This window comes from Chenopodium album, chromosome 7 (genome assembly GCF_948465745.1).
Source record: "Chenopodium album chromosome 7, dcCheAlbu1.1, whole genome shotgun sequence".
NCBI classification, from domain to species: domain Eukaryota; kingdom Viridiplantae; phylum Streptophyta; class Magnoliopsida; order Caryophyllales; family Amaranthaceae; genus Chenopodium; species Chenopodium album.
In genome coordinates, this window is record NC_137840.1 from 51246063 (window position 1) to 51266763 (window position 20701).

Consider the following 20701-nt stretch of genomic DNA (forward strand, 5'->3'; position numbering starts at 1 on the left):
TTTTAGACCAATTCCACACAGATTTTTCGAGTGCCAATTAATCTATTATACTTACATAAATCCTAAAATATAAAAATATATTTAGTTTTCATGTTCTCTGATGAAGCTTCTACTCCGAGGCTTCTGTTCCTTGGAAGGAACTTCTCTTCTCTGACGAGGCTTCTTCTCTGAAGCTTCTGTTCCCTGAGGGAACCTTCTCTTCTCCAGTCTTCATTACTGAAGCACCAGTTCCTGTGAGGGAACTCTTCTTTATGGCTAGCTCTGCTTCTGGCCTTCTTGTTCCTCATGGTATTTTTACAAGACACTTCATTCTCCTAGTCTTTATAACTGAGTACACACTTAAACAATCAAGCACTTATTAGTTTGTAAGTAAGTGAGGTTGTGTCATCATCAAAATCATTAAGTCCAACAATATTCCCCCTTATTGATGATGATAAACAAACCAAACTTACTTACAAGGAAACAGAGATAATCAATTTTATTCCTAAAGAAAGGAAATGCAAAAACAAAATATAATGCAGAATAGAAACTAATGTTAAGGAAATAAAAACAATGCATAAATAAATAACTTAAGGAAAAATTGAAAAACTTGAAAAGACTTGTATATACATTATACCTGCTTGTAGAGATTAGGCAGCTTGTGAAGATTTCGAATAGAGACCATAGAATGATTAAGTTTCCTTGATGGTTTGCATCCTTTTCCCCCTTTTGGCATTATCAAAAACTAACATACAAGCATATAGTATACCATAACACAGCACCATCTAGTGGTTTAGTGTTAAGACAAGAAGCATGCATAGAGAGAAAACATTCACAAAGCATATAGGCAAAAGAAACATAGATTATAATCATCCAAAACCGATTTAAAACATCGGCCAAATGTACAAAATTTGCCAAAAGTAATTTAAAAAGTGCCCAAAATATTACAGACCGAAATAAAAATTGTTCCCAAAAGCAGATAAAATATTAGTTTCATCAACATAAAAAGGCTGCAGAGAAAGGTAGGTTAAGAAGCAATGCTCTAGTCATCATAAACAGCAAGTTCCTCCAGCTTCTTGCTGATTTGAGACACTATGTCCTTCACAGTGGAATGTCTTCCCTGTTCTGAGCTCGTGACCAGTTCCTTCACATCAGCATCTAGAGTGAGCACACTCTTCTTCAGTTCCTCCATCTTCACCGTTGACTGCTCTTGTTCCTTCAGCAATTTCTGGAGCATCTCCTTCACATCTTCGCTGGGAACCTTAGGTGGGGAACTGAAAGCTGCAAAGCCTGTACCTGCAGATGCATACTTGCCCGAAATAGGAGAGCTTGTTACTTTCTGTAAATCCTCTTGCACCCCTGAGATATCAATGCAAATGGGGGCAGAGGTCTCCTTTTTCTTCATCAACCTTAAGCTCTTCCTTTTCTTCCTTCCCCCTGTCTCAGTCACTTCCTCAACCACCTTTTCCTCTTCCTCCTCCTGAACGTCCTGTACCACTCCCTCTATTTTCCCAGTAGCTCTCTCTTCTTCCCCCTCAGCTATGGCACCTACTTCCTTTGGCCTTTTATCCTTTTCCTCCAGCACAACCTCAAAACATCCATCTACAACCTTCATCTTATGGTTTTTAAGGAAAATAGGTTGCATGTACTCGGTGTTTTTGAGGGGTAGGGGTTCTTTATCAGTAAAGGAGATACCAAAGCTTTCGAAAACATAGGTAAGTAGGTTACCATATCCCACCTTCCATCCTTTTGGAACATAGTGGGAAAGGTGTTGGATCATGATGGAGGGAAAGTTAATTTGGATCTTTTTGGCTAGGCAGTAGATGAGAACAGAGTCAAACTTGTTGGCACTGTCTCTCTTTTTAGTGCGAGGGATAATATCATTGAAAACAAACTTCATCAGGATTTTGTCAAGAGCGGTTAGGTCATTGTGATTTATGTAGGTTTCCTCCGGGTCTCCACCTAGAAACTCCACTATCTCATCAATATTTGCATCAGGAAGAGGGTTCCTTATCACATTACTTTTAAAATACAAATCATATCTAGTATTAGGAACATCAAACAACTCATCCAAGTACATCGCATCAAACTCAATTTCTTTTTCATACACACAGCAACGAATAACACCTTTAGAGTATGAAACTTTTACGAAAATCCCTCATAGCATCAACATACATACTCCGATTAAAGCATTCACTCAACAAATTCACCCAATTTTGAGCCTCTATTAAATCAAGCAGTTCATACAACTTAACAGACTTACACCAAGGAAGATTAATAGCCAAACCTGTCACAAAGTGATCACTAATCTTCTCTTGCCTTTTCATGGCTGCTGGCTTGTCCCGGTAATTGACTCCTAGTTCCGGAGCACTCACCTCTTCATCTTGCATGTCGTCGGACTTCCTCTTTCGAGAAGACTGGGATTCGGTAGTTGAATCCACTTTTGAAGGCTCTTGGTCTTCAATGGGAGTAATTTCCGGTGGGATTTCCATGGTAATGTCTGGAATTGGGTTTGTGTTTAGGTCGGCTTCAATTTGGGTTTTTGGAGAGGTAGATATTGGAGAGTAATTTTGATCGGAGTGATGAGAGAGAAGGTAATTTTTGTGTGGTGTAAATTTTGGTGAGTCTGACATCTTTTATGGTGGAGGTAAATTGGTGAAGTGAGGTGTCGTTTGGGAGGTGAAGTGAATTTAGTTGAATTGACACTCTTATTTATTGCTTAGGGAAACGCAAACCGTGTTTTATGAGAGTATTGCACTTGGGCTACTTTTGAACAAAGGATAATGATGAATATTAGATGCATTCATCTGAATTTTGTGTTTAGATAAAAAAAATTGGAATTTCTAGAATTGGATAAACACAAAAACTTTATCTCTTGAATTTTATCAATAAAGAACACTTGCAAATACAACTTGATACACGGAACAAATCAACAAGGCTCATGCAACCAATTTTGGACTTTTCATATTCTATGACTTTCAAATTTACATGCCCTTAGTAAATATTACTCCTGCTCACAACCTGTCTTAACTATGTAATTAAACATATAACACATGTGCACAGTATACAACAGATTAAGCATGTCAGTTTGAGCTTATACTTGAGGGAACTTGATGCATTTTTCTCAGTATAACTTAATCATCCCAAGTTCCATTCTCATCTTCTCATGCCTTTCTCTATTCAAGGGTTTTGTTAATATAGCTGCAATTTAATTGTCAGTTTGGCAGAAATCTAATTTAATCAAACCCTTTTCAACATTATTCTTAAGGAAATGATGCCTTATATGAATATGCTTAACTCTTGAATGATGGACTGGATCTTTAGATATGCAAATTGCACTAGTGTTATCACAGTAGATAGTAATGCAATTAAATTTAATACCAAAAACACGTAACTGTTGTTTAATCCAGAGGACTTGAGAGCAACAAGCAGCTGCTGCTACATACTCAGCCTCTACAGTAGACAATGCAACAGTATTTTGTTTCTTGGAACCCTAAGAAACTAGACAAGAGCCAAGGAACTGAACCATACCTGAGGTGCTTTTCCTATTGACTAGGTCACCTTCATAGTCAGCATCTGTGAATCCTCTAAGCATAAAGTCATCACTTCTAGGATAGAACAGACACAGGTCATCTGTTCCTTTGAGGTATCTCAAAATTCTCTTAACAGCCGTTATATGTGATTCTTTAGGGTTAGACTGAAATCTAGCACACAATCCAACACTAAAAGAAATGTCAGGCCTACTGGCTGTTAGATATAGCAATGAACCAATCATACCTCTGCAAGTGGTTTGATCCACACTTGTTCCTTGTGGATCCTCATCAAGTCTTGTTGCTGATCCCATAGGTGTATGATTTGTCTTGGCATTCTCCATGTTGTACTTCTTCAGAAGTTCCTTAACATACTTCTGTTGGTGAATCATTATTCCTTCAGCTGTTTGCTTTATTTGAAGTCCAAGGAAGAAATTTAATTCACCCATCATGCTCATCTCAAATTCACCACCCATTAGCTCAGCAAAGTACTTGAACAAACCATTGTTAGTAGCACCAAATATAATATCATCTACATAGATCTGTACAACTAACAAATCAGTTCCTCGAGATTTAAGAAAAAAGAGTTTTGTCTACTTTTCCAATTTTGAAATCATTTTTCAATAGGAACTTTGAAAGCCTTTCATACCGGGCTCTTGGAGCTTGTTTAAGCCCATAGAGAGCTTTATCAAGCTTAAAAACATGATTTGGAAATTTAGGATTTTCGAAACCTGGAGGTTGTTCAACAAACACCTCCTCATTTAAGAAACCATTAAGAAAAGCACATTTCACATCCATTTGATAGAGTTTGAAACCCATAAAATAAGCAAAAGCTACTAGGATTCTAATAGCTTCTAATCTAGCTACAGGAGCAAAGGTTTCATCGAAATCAATACCTTCCTGTTGGTTGTAGCCCTTCACAACCAATCTAGCCTTGTTCCTTACTATGGTGCCATGTTCATCAAGCTTGTTCCTGAACACCCATTTGAGCCCAATTACTTTCTTTCCCTTAGGATTTGGCTCAAGGTGCTAGACTTTGTTCCTTTCAAACTCATTGAGTTCCTCTTGCATGGCCACTATCCAATCAGCATCTCCCAAGGCTTCTTGATGATTTCTTGGTTCTAGAATGGACAGAAATGCATGGAATGCGCAGTAGTTCCTCATTTGTGATCTTGTTTGAGTTCCTTTTCCTATATCACTGATAATTAGATCAGTTGGATGGGAACCTTGATATTTGAATGGCCTGGGTTGAAATTCCCTTGCTGGAACTCCAATTTGAGGAGCTTCTGGTTCTGTTCCTTCTGCTTGTTCCTCATTCACCTGTTCATCTGGTTGAGGAACCTCTCCATTTTCTTGATGTTCCTCTTCTGGAGCAGGCTGCTTTTCTTTGGTTTGCTTTTGGGTCTCTTCTTCATCCCTGTCTCTTATCAATCCAATTTCAAAATCATTATCATCTTATAGTTCCTGCACACTCACAAATTGGTTTACTTCATCAAAGATTATATGAATGCTTTCCTCAACACACATTGAGCTTTTATTGTAAAATCTATAAGCTTTGTTATCAGAGGCATATCCTAGAAATATAGCCTCTTCACTTCGTTCATCAAATTTCCCTAGGTTTTTCTTACCATTGTTATGTACAAAGCACTTACAACCAAAGGCTCTAAGATGAGATATGTTTGGCTTCCTTCCCCTGAATAGTTCATAGGGAGTCTTGTTGATGATACTTCTGATTGTTACCCGGTTAAGGATGTAACATGCTGTATTCACGACTTCAGCCCAGAAGTTCCTTGGCAATCCACTTGTAATCAGCATCGTTCTAGCCATTTCCTCAAGGGTTTGATTCTTCCTTTCTACAACTCCATTCTGTTGGGGAGTCCTTGGAGTTGAGAAATTATTATTCATGCCATTTTCCCTGCAAAACTCATCGAATCTTGAGTTCTCAAATTCAGTTCCGTGATCTGATCTGAGATGGACTATGGAGTGACCACTGATTTTCTGTATTTTCTTGGCAAAAGCAACAAACTCGTTAAAAGTTTCATCTTTACTAGCAAGAAAAATAACCCAAGTGAATCTAGAATAATCATCAACAATAACCAAAACATATTTCTTGCCACTCCTACTTTGAATTCTCATGGGACCACACAAATCCATATGGATGAATTCCAAAGGCTTTGTAGTGCTTACCATTTTCTTCAATTTAAAAGATGAGCGAACATGCTTGCCTTTCACACATGCACCACAAACTTTGTTCTTTAGGAACTTGATAATAGGAACTCCCACAACCAAGCTCCTTGACCTCAGCTTGTCCAGTAATGAAAAGCTAGCTTGTCCAAAACGTTTATGCCATAGCAGGGGATCATCTTCAACAACACTAAGACATGTAAGGTTGTTCCTTGGGATTAAGTTGAGGTCAACTGTATAAGTGTTCCCTCTTCTTGTTCCTTCTAGAACAACCTTTCCTGACTTGTTGTTGATGATTTTGCAAGAGTTAGAAGTAAAACTTACAGAATTTCCTTTATCACAGAATTGTGATATACTGAGCAAATTGTGCATTAAGCCCTCGACCAGGAACACATTATCAATGGAATGAGATTTTGATCTACCAATTTTGCCTTTTCCAATGATCTCGCCCTTCTTATTATCCTCAAAGGTTACTGTTCCTCCAGGGTAGTCTTCTAGTGAGAGGAATTTTGATTTATCACCTGTCATATGCTTTGAACAACCGCTGTCGAGATACCGCGAGTTGTTCCCCCTCACTAGGACCTGCAAGAAAACTAAGCATTAGGATCAGGAACCCAGGTTTCCTTGGGTTCCTTAGACGTGGATGCAATATCAGTTTTCTTGACCCACACTTGTTTTACATTTCTTTTATCAGCTTCTTTTCTTATCCTACACTGTCCATAGAGATGTCCAGTCTTACCACAAAAAGTGCATACCTTCATGCTAGGAAGCTCAACATATTTATTTTGCTTACCTTTCCTCTTGGTCATATAGCCAAGGCCTTCAGTTCTTTTTCCTTGAGCTTCAGCTATCCACTTAGGTATGACTTTTGGGTCAATAATTCTATCCTTTCTAGCATTCAGTTCCGATTCAAGTTGATCCTTTTGGGCTTTTAAAGTAGAAAGCTCATTTTTCAGATTTTCAAAATCAACATTGAATTTAAGCAACTGATCGCTTGAGGAACTGCTAGAACTGAAATCAGAATTTATGAGCTTATACTGAGTTAGTTCAACATTCAGAAGAATACTTTCATTCTTAATTCTATCAGCTATCTCAGTTATGTGTTTGTATTTAAAATCAAGTTCTCTTAGTTTGCTTTGAGACTTGACATAGGCTGTTTCCAACCAAGCACCATGTTCTTTGCAAACCTTAAGAGCTTTTTCACATTTATTCAACTTCACACATGTGTCTCTAAAGAATTCTTCTTCTTCTAGACATATATCTATCAAGATATCTTTAGAGAGAGTTTTGAGCTGTTTAGGATCAAGAAATACCTCTTTCTGGAGTTCCTCAAGGTAAGCCTTTTCATCATCTGATTTGTCCATCAAACAAAGATTGGTCGTCTCCTCTTCTGGTTGGTCATCATCTTCTTCTTCACTTTCTGAGTCTCCCCAGGCTGCTATCATGGCCTTCCTCATGTCTGACTTTTGATAGTTTGATTTGCTGAATTTTTCTCTTCCCTATTCCTTAGCCTTTCCTTTCCCTTTATCATTTTCCCAAAGGGGACAGTCTCTGATAAAGTGATCTGGAGATCCACATTTGTGGCAGCTGTAGTCAGGCTTTGGATTTGAGGTCTTTTTCCCGAAGTTTCTTGAGGTTCGGCCTTTCTTGAACATCTTTTTTAATCTTCGCACAATTAGGGCAGCCTCATCCTCGTCCACTTATGAGTCTTCCTCCTCATCAGCCTTAAGAGCCAATCCCTTGTTCCTCATGGGTTCATTGTTGACTCCAAGGTGTAGCTCATGAGTCATGAGAGAATCTGCTAGTTGTTCAATATTGAACTTTGTAAAGTCCTTCGTTTCCTGAAGGGCTATCACCTTAGCTATCCATCTCTCATCTTGTGGAAGACTTCTAAGAACCTTCCTAACCTGCTCATCTATATGAATCTGTCTACCAAGGGAAACCAACTCATTTATGATATTAGTAAATCGGGTTAGCATCTCTTGAATGGTTTCCTTAGGCTGCATTTCAAATCTTTCATACTTAGACATAAGTAGATCGATTTTTGAGCGTTTAACCTCATTAGTTCCTTCATGAGTAATCTGCAGCAAATCCCAGATTTCCTTAGCGTTCTTGCACCCCATAACACGATTGTGTTCGTGAGGTCCAAGTCCATAGTGGAGCAATTTCACAGCCATAACATTTATTTCCATTTTATCAAAGTCCTCTTTTTCATATTCAGACATAGGCTTAGGGATTACCTCGTTCTGAGCATTTGTTTTGGTGACTTCGAAATCACCAACCTCGATGACCCTCCAGACTTGGTAGTTCTCTGCCTTGATAAAGATCTCCATGCGGTTCTTCCAGTAGGTATAGAACTTGCCGTTGAACATAGGAGGCCTCTGAGTTAAGTATCCTTCCTCGAGCTTTTCATGAGTATTCATTTTCTCCAAGACCTTTCTTCTTCAGGGTTTCCTGATTATCCTAGAAGTTAGGCTCTGATACCAATTGTTGTTTTAAAGAATACTACAAGAAGGGGGGTTGAATTGTAGTATGAGAGATTAGCCAAACTTTTTGCGGAATTAAAATTAAGTTAGCTAAAGGAACTGAAAGATTAATTAAAGGAACTAAAGAATGCAAGAGAGATTTTACGTGGAAAACTCCTTGGCCCTAACAAGGAGAAAAACCACGACCACTTGGGATTTTGGGAAAAGAATATTCACTATAATAGGGCAAATGATCCTATTACAAGCTAACGACTCAAACTCAAGTTCCTCTACGAACTTGAGACCCTGAGGAACAAGTCACCCAACTAGTTACTCTTCTCTTCTCTTTCTCTCTTCTCACTTCTCTGTTCTCTCTTCTTTTTCTTTTCTCTTTCTCTTCTCTTTCTCACTTCTCTTTCTCATACACAAACGTTCACTCAAACTTCCCCATTCCCCAAATTACAAATTGAAAGATAAACAAACTCTAGTATAAGAACATTAAGAGCACTCTAATGAACTTGTGTGGAATTGACACTTGACCCGATTTGAAGCTTGAAAACTTATATGAGCAAGGGGTAAGTTTTTCCATCTGAAATCATGAACTATTTATAGAGAAATAAACGTATTGAAAAAACTTCTTTGTGCAGCAAATCCATCATGCCACTACTCATACCCACTAAGAAGATCATGTCCCTTGAATTAAGGAACCATGAACTCCTCAATGTGCAAAACCATGACTGAAAAAGAACATGGGAGAGTAGGCCGCAAGTTTTGGAAAACATGGGAGATTTTATTTTGTAAAAAGATATTTTCCGAAAATCAAAAAAAGGAATAAAATAAAATCTTTTTAATTTGAGAAAAAGATAAACGTTTAAATGATAACAGTTTTCCTAAAAACTAGCATGCACATATTTTATCTTTTAGACCAATTCCACACAGATTTTTCGAGTGCCAATTAATCTCTTATACTTACATAAATCCTAAAATATAAAAATATATTTAGTCTTCATGTTCTCTGATGAAGCTTCTACTCCGAGGCTTCTGTTCCTTGGGAGGAACTTCTCTTCTCTGACGAGGCTTCTTCTCTGAAGCTTATGTTCCCTGAGGGAACCTTCTCTTCTCCAGTCTTCATTACTGAAGCACCAGTTCTTGTGAGGGAACTCTTCTGTGTGGCTAGCTCTGCTTCTGGCCTTCTTGTTCCTCATGGTATTTTTACAAGACACTTCATTCTCCTAGTCTTTGTAACTGAGTACACACTTAAACAATCAAGCACTTATTAGTTTGTAAGTAAGTGAGGTTGTGTCATCATCAAAATCATTAAGTCCAACAACACGTTGCCCCAAGATCTAGAATACATCAAGACTACAAGATTCCAGAACAAGAGTTTTAGAGAAACAACATGAAGATAGAGAAATCAAAGCATATCGCTCTAGGATTTATGTAAGTATGTTGGACATAAAAGTCAGTCTGGAATAAGTCTATAAAACCAAGGTGAACTCCTGATAGTTAATGAAAATAGAGTTATTGACTTGTTAGGAACTCAAAGACCGTCAGAGTTTCAAAACCTAATAGGAACTTAAGTCTGCAAGTCTTTAAAGGTCGGTTTTAATGATATAATTATTTACTTAATACATGCATATCTTTTAGGGATTTGATTTTCCAGAATAAAGATATTTATTTTTTAATAAATCCCTTTTTTAAAAAGATAAGTTATTTTTGGAAAGTATTTTCAGCAAAAATAAGTTTTGAATAAAATATGATTATATGATAAGTATATCTTTGGAAAAAAGATAAGCTAGTATATTTGGAAAATATAAGTTTGGAATAAAATTCAATTTTATGATAAGTATATCTTTGGAAAATAATAAGCTAGTATATCTAGAAAATATAAGTTTGAAATAAAATTTGATTTTATGGTAAATATGTATATAATTAACAAAAAGATATATTTTTAGAAACAAAACATATCTTTTGAACATATCTTTTGATAAAACTTATCTTTTACGAATTGGAAGATTTGGGCGTACTATAAATATGCTTATATGTATTCATTCAAAGTTGAGGCTGACGAAGTGCAGTGGTCGTGCTTAATGGTTTAATCCTTCACCACGAAGCTAAGTCAAACCTCCACGTCAAAGTTTTAAGTCAGGGTTTGGTTTCAGTTCGTCTAGTAAGTTCCAGACAGATCTTAAGTGTCCAGCATATTAGTTGTATCTCTTCATTCATTGATATGTATGTAGAGTTATTCTTTGAGATCTTGTAAAGGGAAAAAGGGTTTTGAGTGTTTTGTGTATTGGGGTGTGAAAGTTCATGAGATTCTCGTTATTATAATTGTAAGAGTGCAAAGTGTGAGCTTCTATGGTGAAGCCGAGTGAACTTCTATTGAGAGGCCGAGTGAATGGTACTCTAGGAGTATTGAGTAGAAATCTAAGTCCGGGATTTAGGTTGGGTAGGATAGGGTCCTATCGAGTAGAAAGTTCAATCAAGAACTTGTGAGAAAGGTGCAGTTGTAATAGGTTTTAACAAGGAGTGTTTGGCCTATTATAGTGGATTGGTTTGGTTTAAAATCCCTTGGAGGGTCGAGGTTTTCTTTCCAGTTGGGCCCTGGATGGTTTCCTCGTAAAATCTGATTTGCATTGTCTAAGTTTCTAACAGCAATAAGTTTTATATTCCGCGAAAAGTAGGCACTAGGAAAATACTACAATTCACCCCCCTTGTAATATATCATCCATATAACGCGTACAAATAATATTAACTACTTTTTTTTTCATTGTCAAAGATCCAACCTTTATGACTACTAATCGCCCTCTTGCGCGCTACGCGCGCGATAGTTCTGCGTTTTTTTGCTTTGGTTGTTCTAGGGAATATTTCAAGCATTACCCCAAACTTGAACCCCACTGTGATCATACACTAAAGTACGGTGGCGTCCAAAGGGAAGGAAGCTAGAGAAAAAGAGTCGCCAACAAGTTTTAGGAACTTGTAAACTGTCCACAGGATGAAGGTTACACCCCTTCACGATCTAGGAAATCATTAACTCCAATAGGTCTGAAACCAAGACTGGAAGTTCGGGGATGAAGGTACAAATCCAATCTAAAAGAGAAAGAACCTGCCCTAATAATAGGCCTCTAATTTATTCTGCTCGTATTCATGTGCGCTTTCTGACTAACATGCAATCAATAGGTTTACCCTAAATCTGTTTATCTATGTTGGTTGAATATTATTGCACAAACAAAACTATTATTGGCGATCACTTGAATTATAATCATATTAACCCTAAACAAGATTATTAATTATCTTATTAAGCATGATTACAAGTACAAATTCCCTTTAAACTTGCATAAAAGGTGTAATCAAGAAATAACAATGAACATAATCAAGCAACATAATAATAATCATCAAAATAGTAATCATAATCCAAATCATAATCATAATTATCATAATCATGTTAAAGCATAATATTAATAGCAAGATCCTAGGCATGATACTAACAAGATTAATAACAAACCCTAGCATGTCACTAAACAATTAAAGATCAAAGCTTTAACCATAACATGATACTAACATGTTATTATGAAAGAAAATAGGAAGTATCACAGAAATCATAATTGATATTAGGAACTTATTGTTGTCACCCTAAACATCAAATTAAAAAAAGCATCCTAACATGATACTAGGAATCAAAATAACAACCTAGACATGATTTCTATATCATAATATCATTAAAACAATTAAAGTACTTACTTGGATGCCTCGTACCTCTTTCTAATAACAAAATACACGTGTTAGTAACTTCAAGGAAAATATAAAATTAAACAATTAAATTAAATAATTGAAAGAGATATTTGGGACCAAACCCTCAGAAATTAAACCATTCACGTCTAGGGCGAAGGCAACTTCGAATTTGGCTAGGGGTGTCTAGATCTTGTGAATGCGAAATTTTGTTTGTAAAAAGCTAGTTTAGAAAGAGAGAGAGAAATCAAGAATTTCTTGTTGAGAGTTGGTGAGAATTAGTGAGAAGAATTGATGATGAGAATTGGTTAGAATTGATGATTTGAAAAAGGGGAGATATGACCTCTATATATACAGAAAAAGAGGGTCGAAGAATAAGAAAAGAATTCGAATTCGAATCGAAATAAAACTCGATGGAAAGCAGTTTTTTTGGATTTTGTTTTTATCATATCTTTTGATCCAGAAGTCCAAATAAGTCATATAATATGTCGTTGGAAAGCTATTGAAGTCTGCTTTCCAACCCAATTAAAATAAAATTAAAATATTTTTTATATAAAAAGATATGGCAGAAATAGTAGGACGGTGTCAGTTTTGAATAGAGTTTTGTATTTCTTTCATATCTTTTTCGTTATAGCTCGGAATTAATATTATAATATATCATTGGAAAGATAATTTCAAGATCTATCCAACCATATAATATTTGGATAAAGATTATGATTAACTAAAATAAAATCTGACTGTCTTTGAATATCTTTAAATTCGAATAGTATTAGGATTAAAAAAAAGGAAAGTTTTTATAAAAGGAAAGTTTTTATTTAACTCAAATTCTTTAATATTATCTTTTCAAAAAGGATAATTAAGATTTTTAGAAACTTATAGAAGCTTCTAATTAATCCTAATTAGTTTAGGAATAGGATTAGACCTTTGGACCCTCCACATGATCATGTCGTGGGTAAAAGCCGGTTTGGGCCCAGTTTAGTATTTTGGCCATAACTTCCTCATTATTCACCGGAATTGGGCTTATAATATATCGTTGGAAAGGTATTTTCAAGCCCCATCCAATTATACTATTATTGGACCCATATCATGGACCAAACTAAATCGGAATGCACGTTTTTCATAAATAGGTTAAGAAAAGAAATATTTTCAAAAACAGAAAGAAGAGATATTTTAATAAAAACATCCTCATCACTAGACTTTTCACACGTTCGATAATCAATGACATGAAAGGTAATCATCACTGGGTTTGGTTTTGGGGAGACACATTTGGGTGTCTACAGTTGTATTATCATATATATTAATCATTTGATTTTCTGAAACGAATACTTGCTTCACCATGAGAGGTAATTACTGAACTATATTGTATTAGGATGGGTATTATGGGAAACGATTATTTTTTAAAAACAAAATATATATCTATCTACAGTTTAATCCTATATATAAAGTGAAAGGAAAATTTGAGTAATAAATTTTACTTTCCTAAAATACCCCTATCAGTTTGAGTAATAAATTTCACTTTCCCAAAAATAAAATAAAATAAAATAAAATAAACTTTACCCTTTAAAAAATCTACAATCTAAATTATTTTTAAAAAAATTAACAAGAAAGAGAAATGAAACTTATTATTGGGAACAATTAGCTTATATTCACACGCACAAATTCCGTGCATCTATTAGCTTGTAATCCATAAAGTGAAACATGAGTTTTGGGTAATAATTTTTCGTTTCCCATAATACCCATCCCAATTTTTATTTCCTTTATCAATTAAAAACTATACAATATAGTTCAGTAATTACCTCTCACAGTGAAGTAAGTATTCGTTTCAGAAAATCAAACGATTAAAATATATGATACTACAACAAAAGCAAAAAAAAAAAAAAAAAAAAAAAAAAAAAAAACAGCGTTTATATGTTTAACGTTAAGATTTGCGTTATTTAATGCTTTCAAGTGGAAATTCTTTTGTTAAATCAATTAGTAAGATTGCAAGACATTTAATTTTGCCAATAATTGTCGCTAAATTTATTTACATAAGGTATTCGGAAGAGACATAACGGAAAAAACATGAAAACTTCTAGTTTGTTTTACGAATTCAAATCAAATATAAACCACATGCATGCATGAATTTTAAGACTACTGATTTTTTGTTTTAAATACATAGTGAATGTTATTGACTCTAGACTCATTTCACCATTCTTAATCTTAGTTGACTATGTCGTACTACCTAAGGTTAAAAGCGTAATTTTTAAGGTGAAATAAGGTAAAGTAGGAGTTACATATGTTATATTATTCGTATTATTTTGATAAGAATTGATGAGCAAAAAGGGTAAATTTAATCTAAGGTAATGATTGGATAGCTATTGTGAGATTATGACATTATGTGGACCAAGTAATTGCTAAAAGTTAATTATCACAATTATGAATTAGCTTTGGTTACATATAAGTATATTTAAGGCTTTACAAAAGAATGTTATTTAGTAATAGAAATGTGTAATTGTGTATTAGGTAATACAAAAGTTTTAGAAAACAAATTAGAGAGTATGATGATGAGAATACTATACCCACATAGCATAATTATCATCAACATATTAATCTACAATTCTAGTTAAATCATCACCAACTACTTTAACTCATGTTCAATCTAACATAGCATAACCTAATTTCAACCAAATACAATGCTAACACTGATCTATGAAAAAAAAACATTGATCTAACATAGCATAATCTCAAATGCTTTGGTGGACATAATCAACTAAAACATCCCTCTCTTCATCATCTTCAGTTACATATTTTATCTTCTCAGCATCCCCAACCAAGTCCATTCCATATGAAGCGTAACCAGAAGCAAGTAACCATAATCTTTCTTTACAAAAAGTAAGTGATAAATCTAGCTGGTAAAGCAACCCCTCAGATAAGAAAGTAGAAACGCAGGGCAAAGCAATACTTATTATGCAAAATTTTGCTTCAGTGAGTGAAACCTCCCCTTGAATTTTAAACGAATTAGAGATAGCCCAAGGATTCTTCACGAACAAAGCAAAAAACATTGATAAACAACTTTAAAAGGTTAAAAAAAAAAGGTGGAAATGTAGGTAATATTCAATTATCATCATTAAACTTAATCATGTCCTTCAAATACTCTGAATTCTTTTTCTTGATATTCAATATTATAAACATTTGAGAGTTTTTGAAGGGCATGATTAAGTTTAATGATGAATATTAAACCACCGATTAAAAGAACAAAAGGGAATGTTTTCAAAAAAAAAAAAAAAAAAGAATAAAAGGGAATCAGTTACCTATTCCAATATTTTACGAGAAGAGGTACCTAGAAGAATGGTTTAGTCTCCTCAACTCGACCGAGTTGAACTTGAACTCATTGTTCGCCCTAAAATTTGACAAAAAGCAGAGCAAATGAGCTTATTATTAGCCACATATAAAGAAGTAACACCACCATTGAAGCTTAGACTGTCGGAATTTGAAACACAAACCATAGACAAACACATCAAAATTGGGCACAAACATCTCCTCGTCTTCTTGCTAAAATCCAAATACAAAAAACTCCTCAGACATCCTTATCCTACTAAAACCTAAACCCAAAATTACAAATTATAATGTTAAAAAAATCAAAACTCAACTCACCAAAAAGTAACTAAAACATAGAAGGTTGACATCAACTATAACACTTCCAGTATGAATTACATTTTACAGAGTATGGAAGAGTAGTAACTAATATGACAAGGCATATAGCAGTAATGATAATATTTCAAGGGCTATTAAAATGACAAACTATTGTCATGGCTATTGTAGATATTCCAAATATTTTAGACATAAAATTTGAGAATGGCAAATTTTTTGACATCAAAGCTCTAAATAGAGATTTAGTTCATTAGTAAGCTGGAGATTAATCCCAAATTTTGGGATTTATCTCTCTTTATGCGCAAAAAAGTCCAATATCCCTTAATTTAGTTCTTTGGTATGCTGCAAAAACATAAGATTTATATCTAGTAATTACATAAATATTTATTAATTACATAGGTTGTACTTCAAAGTGATCAAGCTGCTTACCATTGCAAGTAGAGCTTAAATCATTTCAAAGTGATCTCTACGTCCCAATGTATTAATATTGCATACTCCCTCCTTGCCTGTCCTTCACTCACTTGCCATTTATGGTTGTGAGAAAATTAAAAGGCTCTTATAAGATTTATGTCTCTCTTCCTCATATAAATTCTAAAATGGTCTCTTAAGGTACTCCCCAACTCTTCCTCGACTCCCTAGTCTTTTTCTTAACTCATAATCTCTCTCTCCTCTCTACTTTCCAATATTAATGGCAGCAAATTTATTTGATTTACAAGTATAAGAAAGACTTGTCTCGAGCCCTTATAAGCTTTTTCTCATAAACTATTAGATGTGCTCTTGCTCATTGTCACTGCACTTCCCATAAACTACCCTAAACAAATCTCTTTCATAACTTGAGTAATTATAACCAATAGTTGAATAATCCACAATCGAAGAACCCTATCTAATTACTGTGAATCTGACTTGTTCAAGTGAGAATACATTAATATCCATTTTCTATATGTAAATCTAAAACTATACTACCACTTTTCATTTAGCATACACAGAACAAAAATAAGCTTCATATCACTTGCTCCCCCTATTGCCTTTAAACCCCTTTCCCCCTACTCTTTCTATCACTCAAGTCTTTTGTGATTTTGCGAAAAAGTCTTTTAATATTTTTTATTGCTTCCTCATTTTATAATTGACCTCCTCCAATGCTCCATCTCTTTCTCACATCTTTCTCTCGCACTGTCACCATCACATTTTCCCAATCTCCCTCTAACCCTTTTGTTCCATATCCGCTGCATCTCTGTTACCCCTTTGTTCCCTCTTCTCTCCCTTTCACTCTTCTATTATGGTCTTGATAACAGAGTTCTTACTACTTGCTACCCCACCCCCACCCCCACCACTCCTCGCTCCTTTCGACTTTTCCCCCTCTCATCGTTCTAATAAATGTGTTTAAGATATTCTCTTTTTGATAATTTATATTTTTGTCATGTCATTTAAAAGCTATTATGTTCTATAACAGTCTCTTGAAAAGAGCTTCAGTTCTTCTCTAAATTCCTTTCAATATCATCTTAGCCTTCACCTACAAGGAGAGCCGAAAGAACAAGTAATGCACAATGGAAGCAACATACTTCAACAGTTGAAACCATAAGCCCACCACTAGCAAGAAATGCAAGCTGAATTTCTTTAATTATGAACACATCCACAATACTGACAACTTTTTGTTTGTGTTCCTCCTTAGAAGCAACAGGCAAATCAAGCTCGTCTTCCAGCCTAAATGGGTCATAAATCTTTGACAGAATCTCCGCGACCCAGGGCTAATCTTTTTGCAAAATAGCAAATATTGATCTCACTTAATATTTCTCAAAGTTATTAAATCAAGAATGGCTATAAATGATTTAAATAGGCTTCTGACCTTCATGTGTAGCCATCAGGGGGATTCTGGCAAACAAAGCATAAAGAGAAACTGCAAAACAACAGGGACTCTTGATACTTCAAGCAGCCAACGCCAAGTTCCAGGCACCTGCTCAACAAACACATTAAAAAAGATGTAGGAATTAATCCTATATACGTAGTATATTAAACCAAAATTCAACAATGCAGCTTCCATTTATTTTTTTAAACAAGAGGCTCAGATTCACATGTCATCAAACAATTCGGTGGAGAAATTCGAGGTGGTAAAATCAACCATGGCGGCAATCAATCTAATTAGGGAAAATAATTTCCAAATTCGAAATTCCAACCGAACCAAACTACAAAATAAAAATAATATTTCGTATAAAATAAACCAACAATTGATCTTTCTGCAAAGCCAAATGGATAAAATTACCCAAAACTTCAAAATTCTCCAAACTCATATTAAACACTTTGAATGGTGTACTCTCATCACAGTCTTTAATGGTTGGTGATTTATGTAGTCAGCAAGAAGATCAAGGAGCATGTAGTCACAGCTCACAGAGACAGATAAAGCAGCTAGAGTTCTGGCATCCGATGGTTTGAGGACCATTTTAATAGTGTCTAGATAGATTAACGGCGAAAGACAACCACTATAACCAATAGTCATCTAAGGAGAGGGGAAAAACAGTCCTTGGGAAACTCACATGACCTCTCCCTGCCTCATTCTTGGTATTAATCAACGATAAACCCTAGATTATGAAACTAATATTCGCTGATTAAGAAATTCATTTACCTTAGAAGCTCCTTCAATAGAGGAGAGAAAGCTCACAAAGTCACAAGCCATTTCAATGGAGAATTAAGAGTACGCTTCAATGGAGGAGAGACTAAGAGATAGGGCACAAGAACATATTCATTCACCTTATCCTCTCATGCATCATACTTGGATTATATCAAAAAATATATATATATATATATAAATAACCTTGGGTGCTCAATTATCCAAAAAAAAAAAATTAATCATTACAAAAATATTCATCTAAGGAATTTGTGATTTTTTTTAGCATGCATCATCAGTCACATCCAAGAAAATAGTGAAATTCAAATCTTTTAAGCTATCCTTACAGATTCAATAACATTTACAACACTAAAAATTTATTATTATAGCCCGTAAATGAATATTATCAGCCATGTTGTCACCATGTAAAGAAATTATTAAGTCAAGGTAAAGTTAATTTCAGTTACCAGTGGATATAGTATGAATAATAGTTTTCCCAGTTTCTCACTAATACTCGCATCAAAACAGAGAAACTCAAATCAAAATTAAACATAGATAATCAAGAAATCCAAATGGGGAACATATTCAACTATCTGAGTATAGTATCCACTTTTGGATCAAAGTGCACAGCTAAATTCAATTTATTTACCACTCTAAACGGAAATCCAACAATACCCATCAACACATTTTCAGTCTAATTGCATAAATAAACAAAACTCAAATACCAAAATTCAATTTCACCACAATAAACACCAAAATAATAAACATGAGAAATAGAATAAACATAAATAAACAAAGAAAGATACCAGCCAAATAATAAAAGGATACTGAAAACTGAATGTCTGGGAGAATTGTGAAACTCACTTAATGCTGCCCTTTCGCTGGCCATTAATCTTTTCACTTCAGTTTCCAACCTTTCCAATTTCCACTTCAGTTCCTATAGGCGTCGCTCGAAGTGCGCCTACGTTAAAGCATGTGGTGAATATGCTTGGCACTCATAGGAAGTGGGAATTGACATATTATAATTAAGGACAAGGAAAGTGGGGAGCCGCCAACAAGTTTTTAAGGAACTTGTAAACCGTTCACGGATCATAAAAGGCAACAACAATAAAGGGACAACGATAGGCAACAACGATTGCCCGTGAAGGTTACACCCCATTCATAATCCATGAGATTACTAACTCCATATGGGTCGGAACCACAAAAGGAGGATTGGGGATGATGGTACGAAGTGAGTCATGGAGTCACATTCGCCCGTATTGGCCTCTACTCAATTCTTATAGTGAAAAGTGATTCCTGCGATCTCAAAGGCATACAAACAAAATATTCAATTTGCTCCAAACTATTATTAAGCTAAATTGGTTGAATATTAATGCAACATATAATTCTAAAATATTAGTGACCACTTGATTAAACAACAAGATTAAAAAGGAACCTAAACCGGTTGTCCAAATTATCTTATTAGGTGTGGTTTTCAATTACATATTCCCTTTAAACATACAATATGGTGATCATAATAACATTAGAATAAACATTAACATTGGAAGCTGTAGGGAATAATTTCAAGCCTTTAAAATCCCACTAGCTTGAACCCCACTGTGATCATACACTAAAGTACGATGGCGTCCAAAAGGGAAGAAGATAGAGCAAAAGAGTCGCCAACAAGTTTTTTTAGGAACTTGTAAACCGTTCACGAGGTGAAGGTTACACCCCTTAACGATCCAAGAGATCGTCAACTCCATAAGGTCTAGAACCAAATAAGGGTTCGGGGATAAAAGTACAAATCCAACCTAATAGAGATTGAACCTGCCCGAATAATAGGTCTCTACTTTATTCTGATCGTATTCATGTGCGCTTTCTGATTAACATACAATCCATAGGATTACCCTAAACCTGTTTAATCTATGTTGGTTGAATATTAATGCACAAACAAACCTATTATTGGCGATCACTTGAATTTATAATCATATTAACCCTAAACAAGATTATTAATTATCTTATTAAGCGTGATTACAAGTACAAATTCCCTTTAAACATGCAATAAAAGGTGTGATCAAGCAAAAAAAAATAAATATCAAGCAACATAATAATAATCATGATAATAATAATAATCATCATAAAATTATAATCATAATCAAAACGATAATAATCATAAATAAAATAATAATAATAATAATAATAATAATAATAATAATAATAATAATAATAATATTCATAATCATTATAAATTATAACAATTATAATCATAATCATGTTCATAAAAATAGCAAGATCCTAGGCATGATACTAACAAGATTAATAACAAACCCTAGCATGTCACTAAGCAATAAAAATCAAATCTTTAACCCTAACATGATACTAACAATCATAAATATTAGGAAGAACATAGGAAGCATCGTAACAATCATATTTAATATTAAAATTACCCTAGACATGATACTAGGAATCAAAATAACAATCTAAGCATGATTTCTACATCATAAAATCAATAAATCAATAAAGTACTTACTTGGATGCCTCGTACCTCTTTCTAATAACAAAATACACACGTTAGTAACTTCAAGGAAAGTAATAAACAAACAATT

The 20701-nt window shown here is 34.6% G+C and overlaps 1 long non-coding RNA gene across 1 annotated transcript; it reads right to left on the reverse strand.

The window, feature by feature from the left end:
• Positions 1 to 14450: 14450 nt before the first annotated feature.
• On the reverse strand, positions 14451 to 18344 carry LOC145637895 (uncharacterized). Its single transcript, XR_014114532.1, has 3 exons — positions 18135 to 18344; positions 17361 to 17468; positions 14451 to 15266 (listed from the first exon to the last, which is right to left on the reverse strand). It is a non-coding gene; the product is annotated as an uncharacterized LOC145637895 (long non-coding RNA).
• Between the last annotated feature and the right edge of the window lie 2357 nt (positions 18345 to 20701).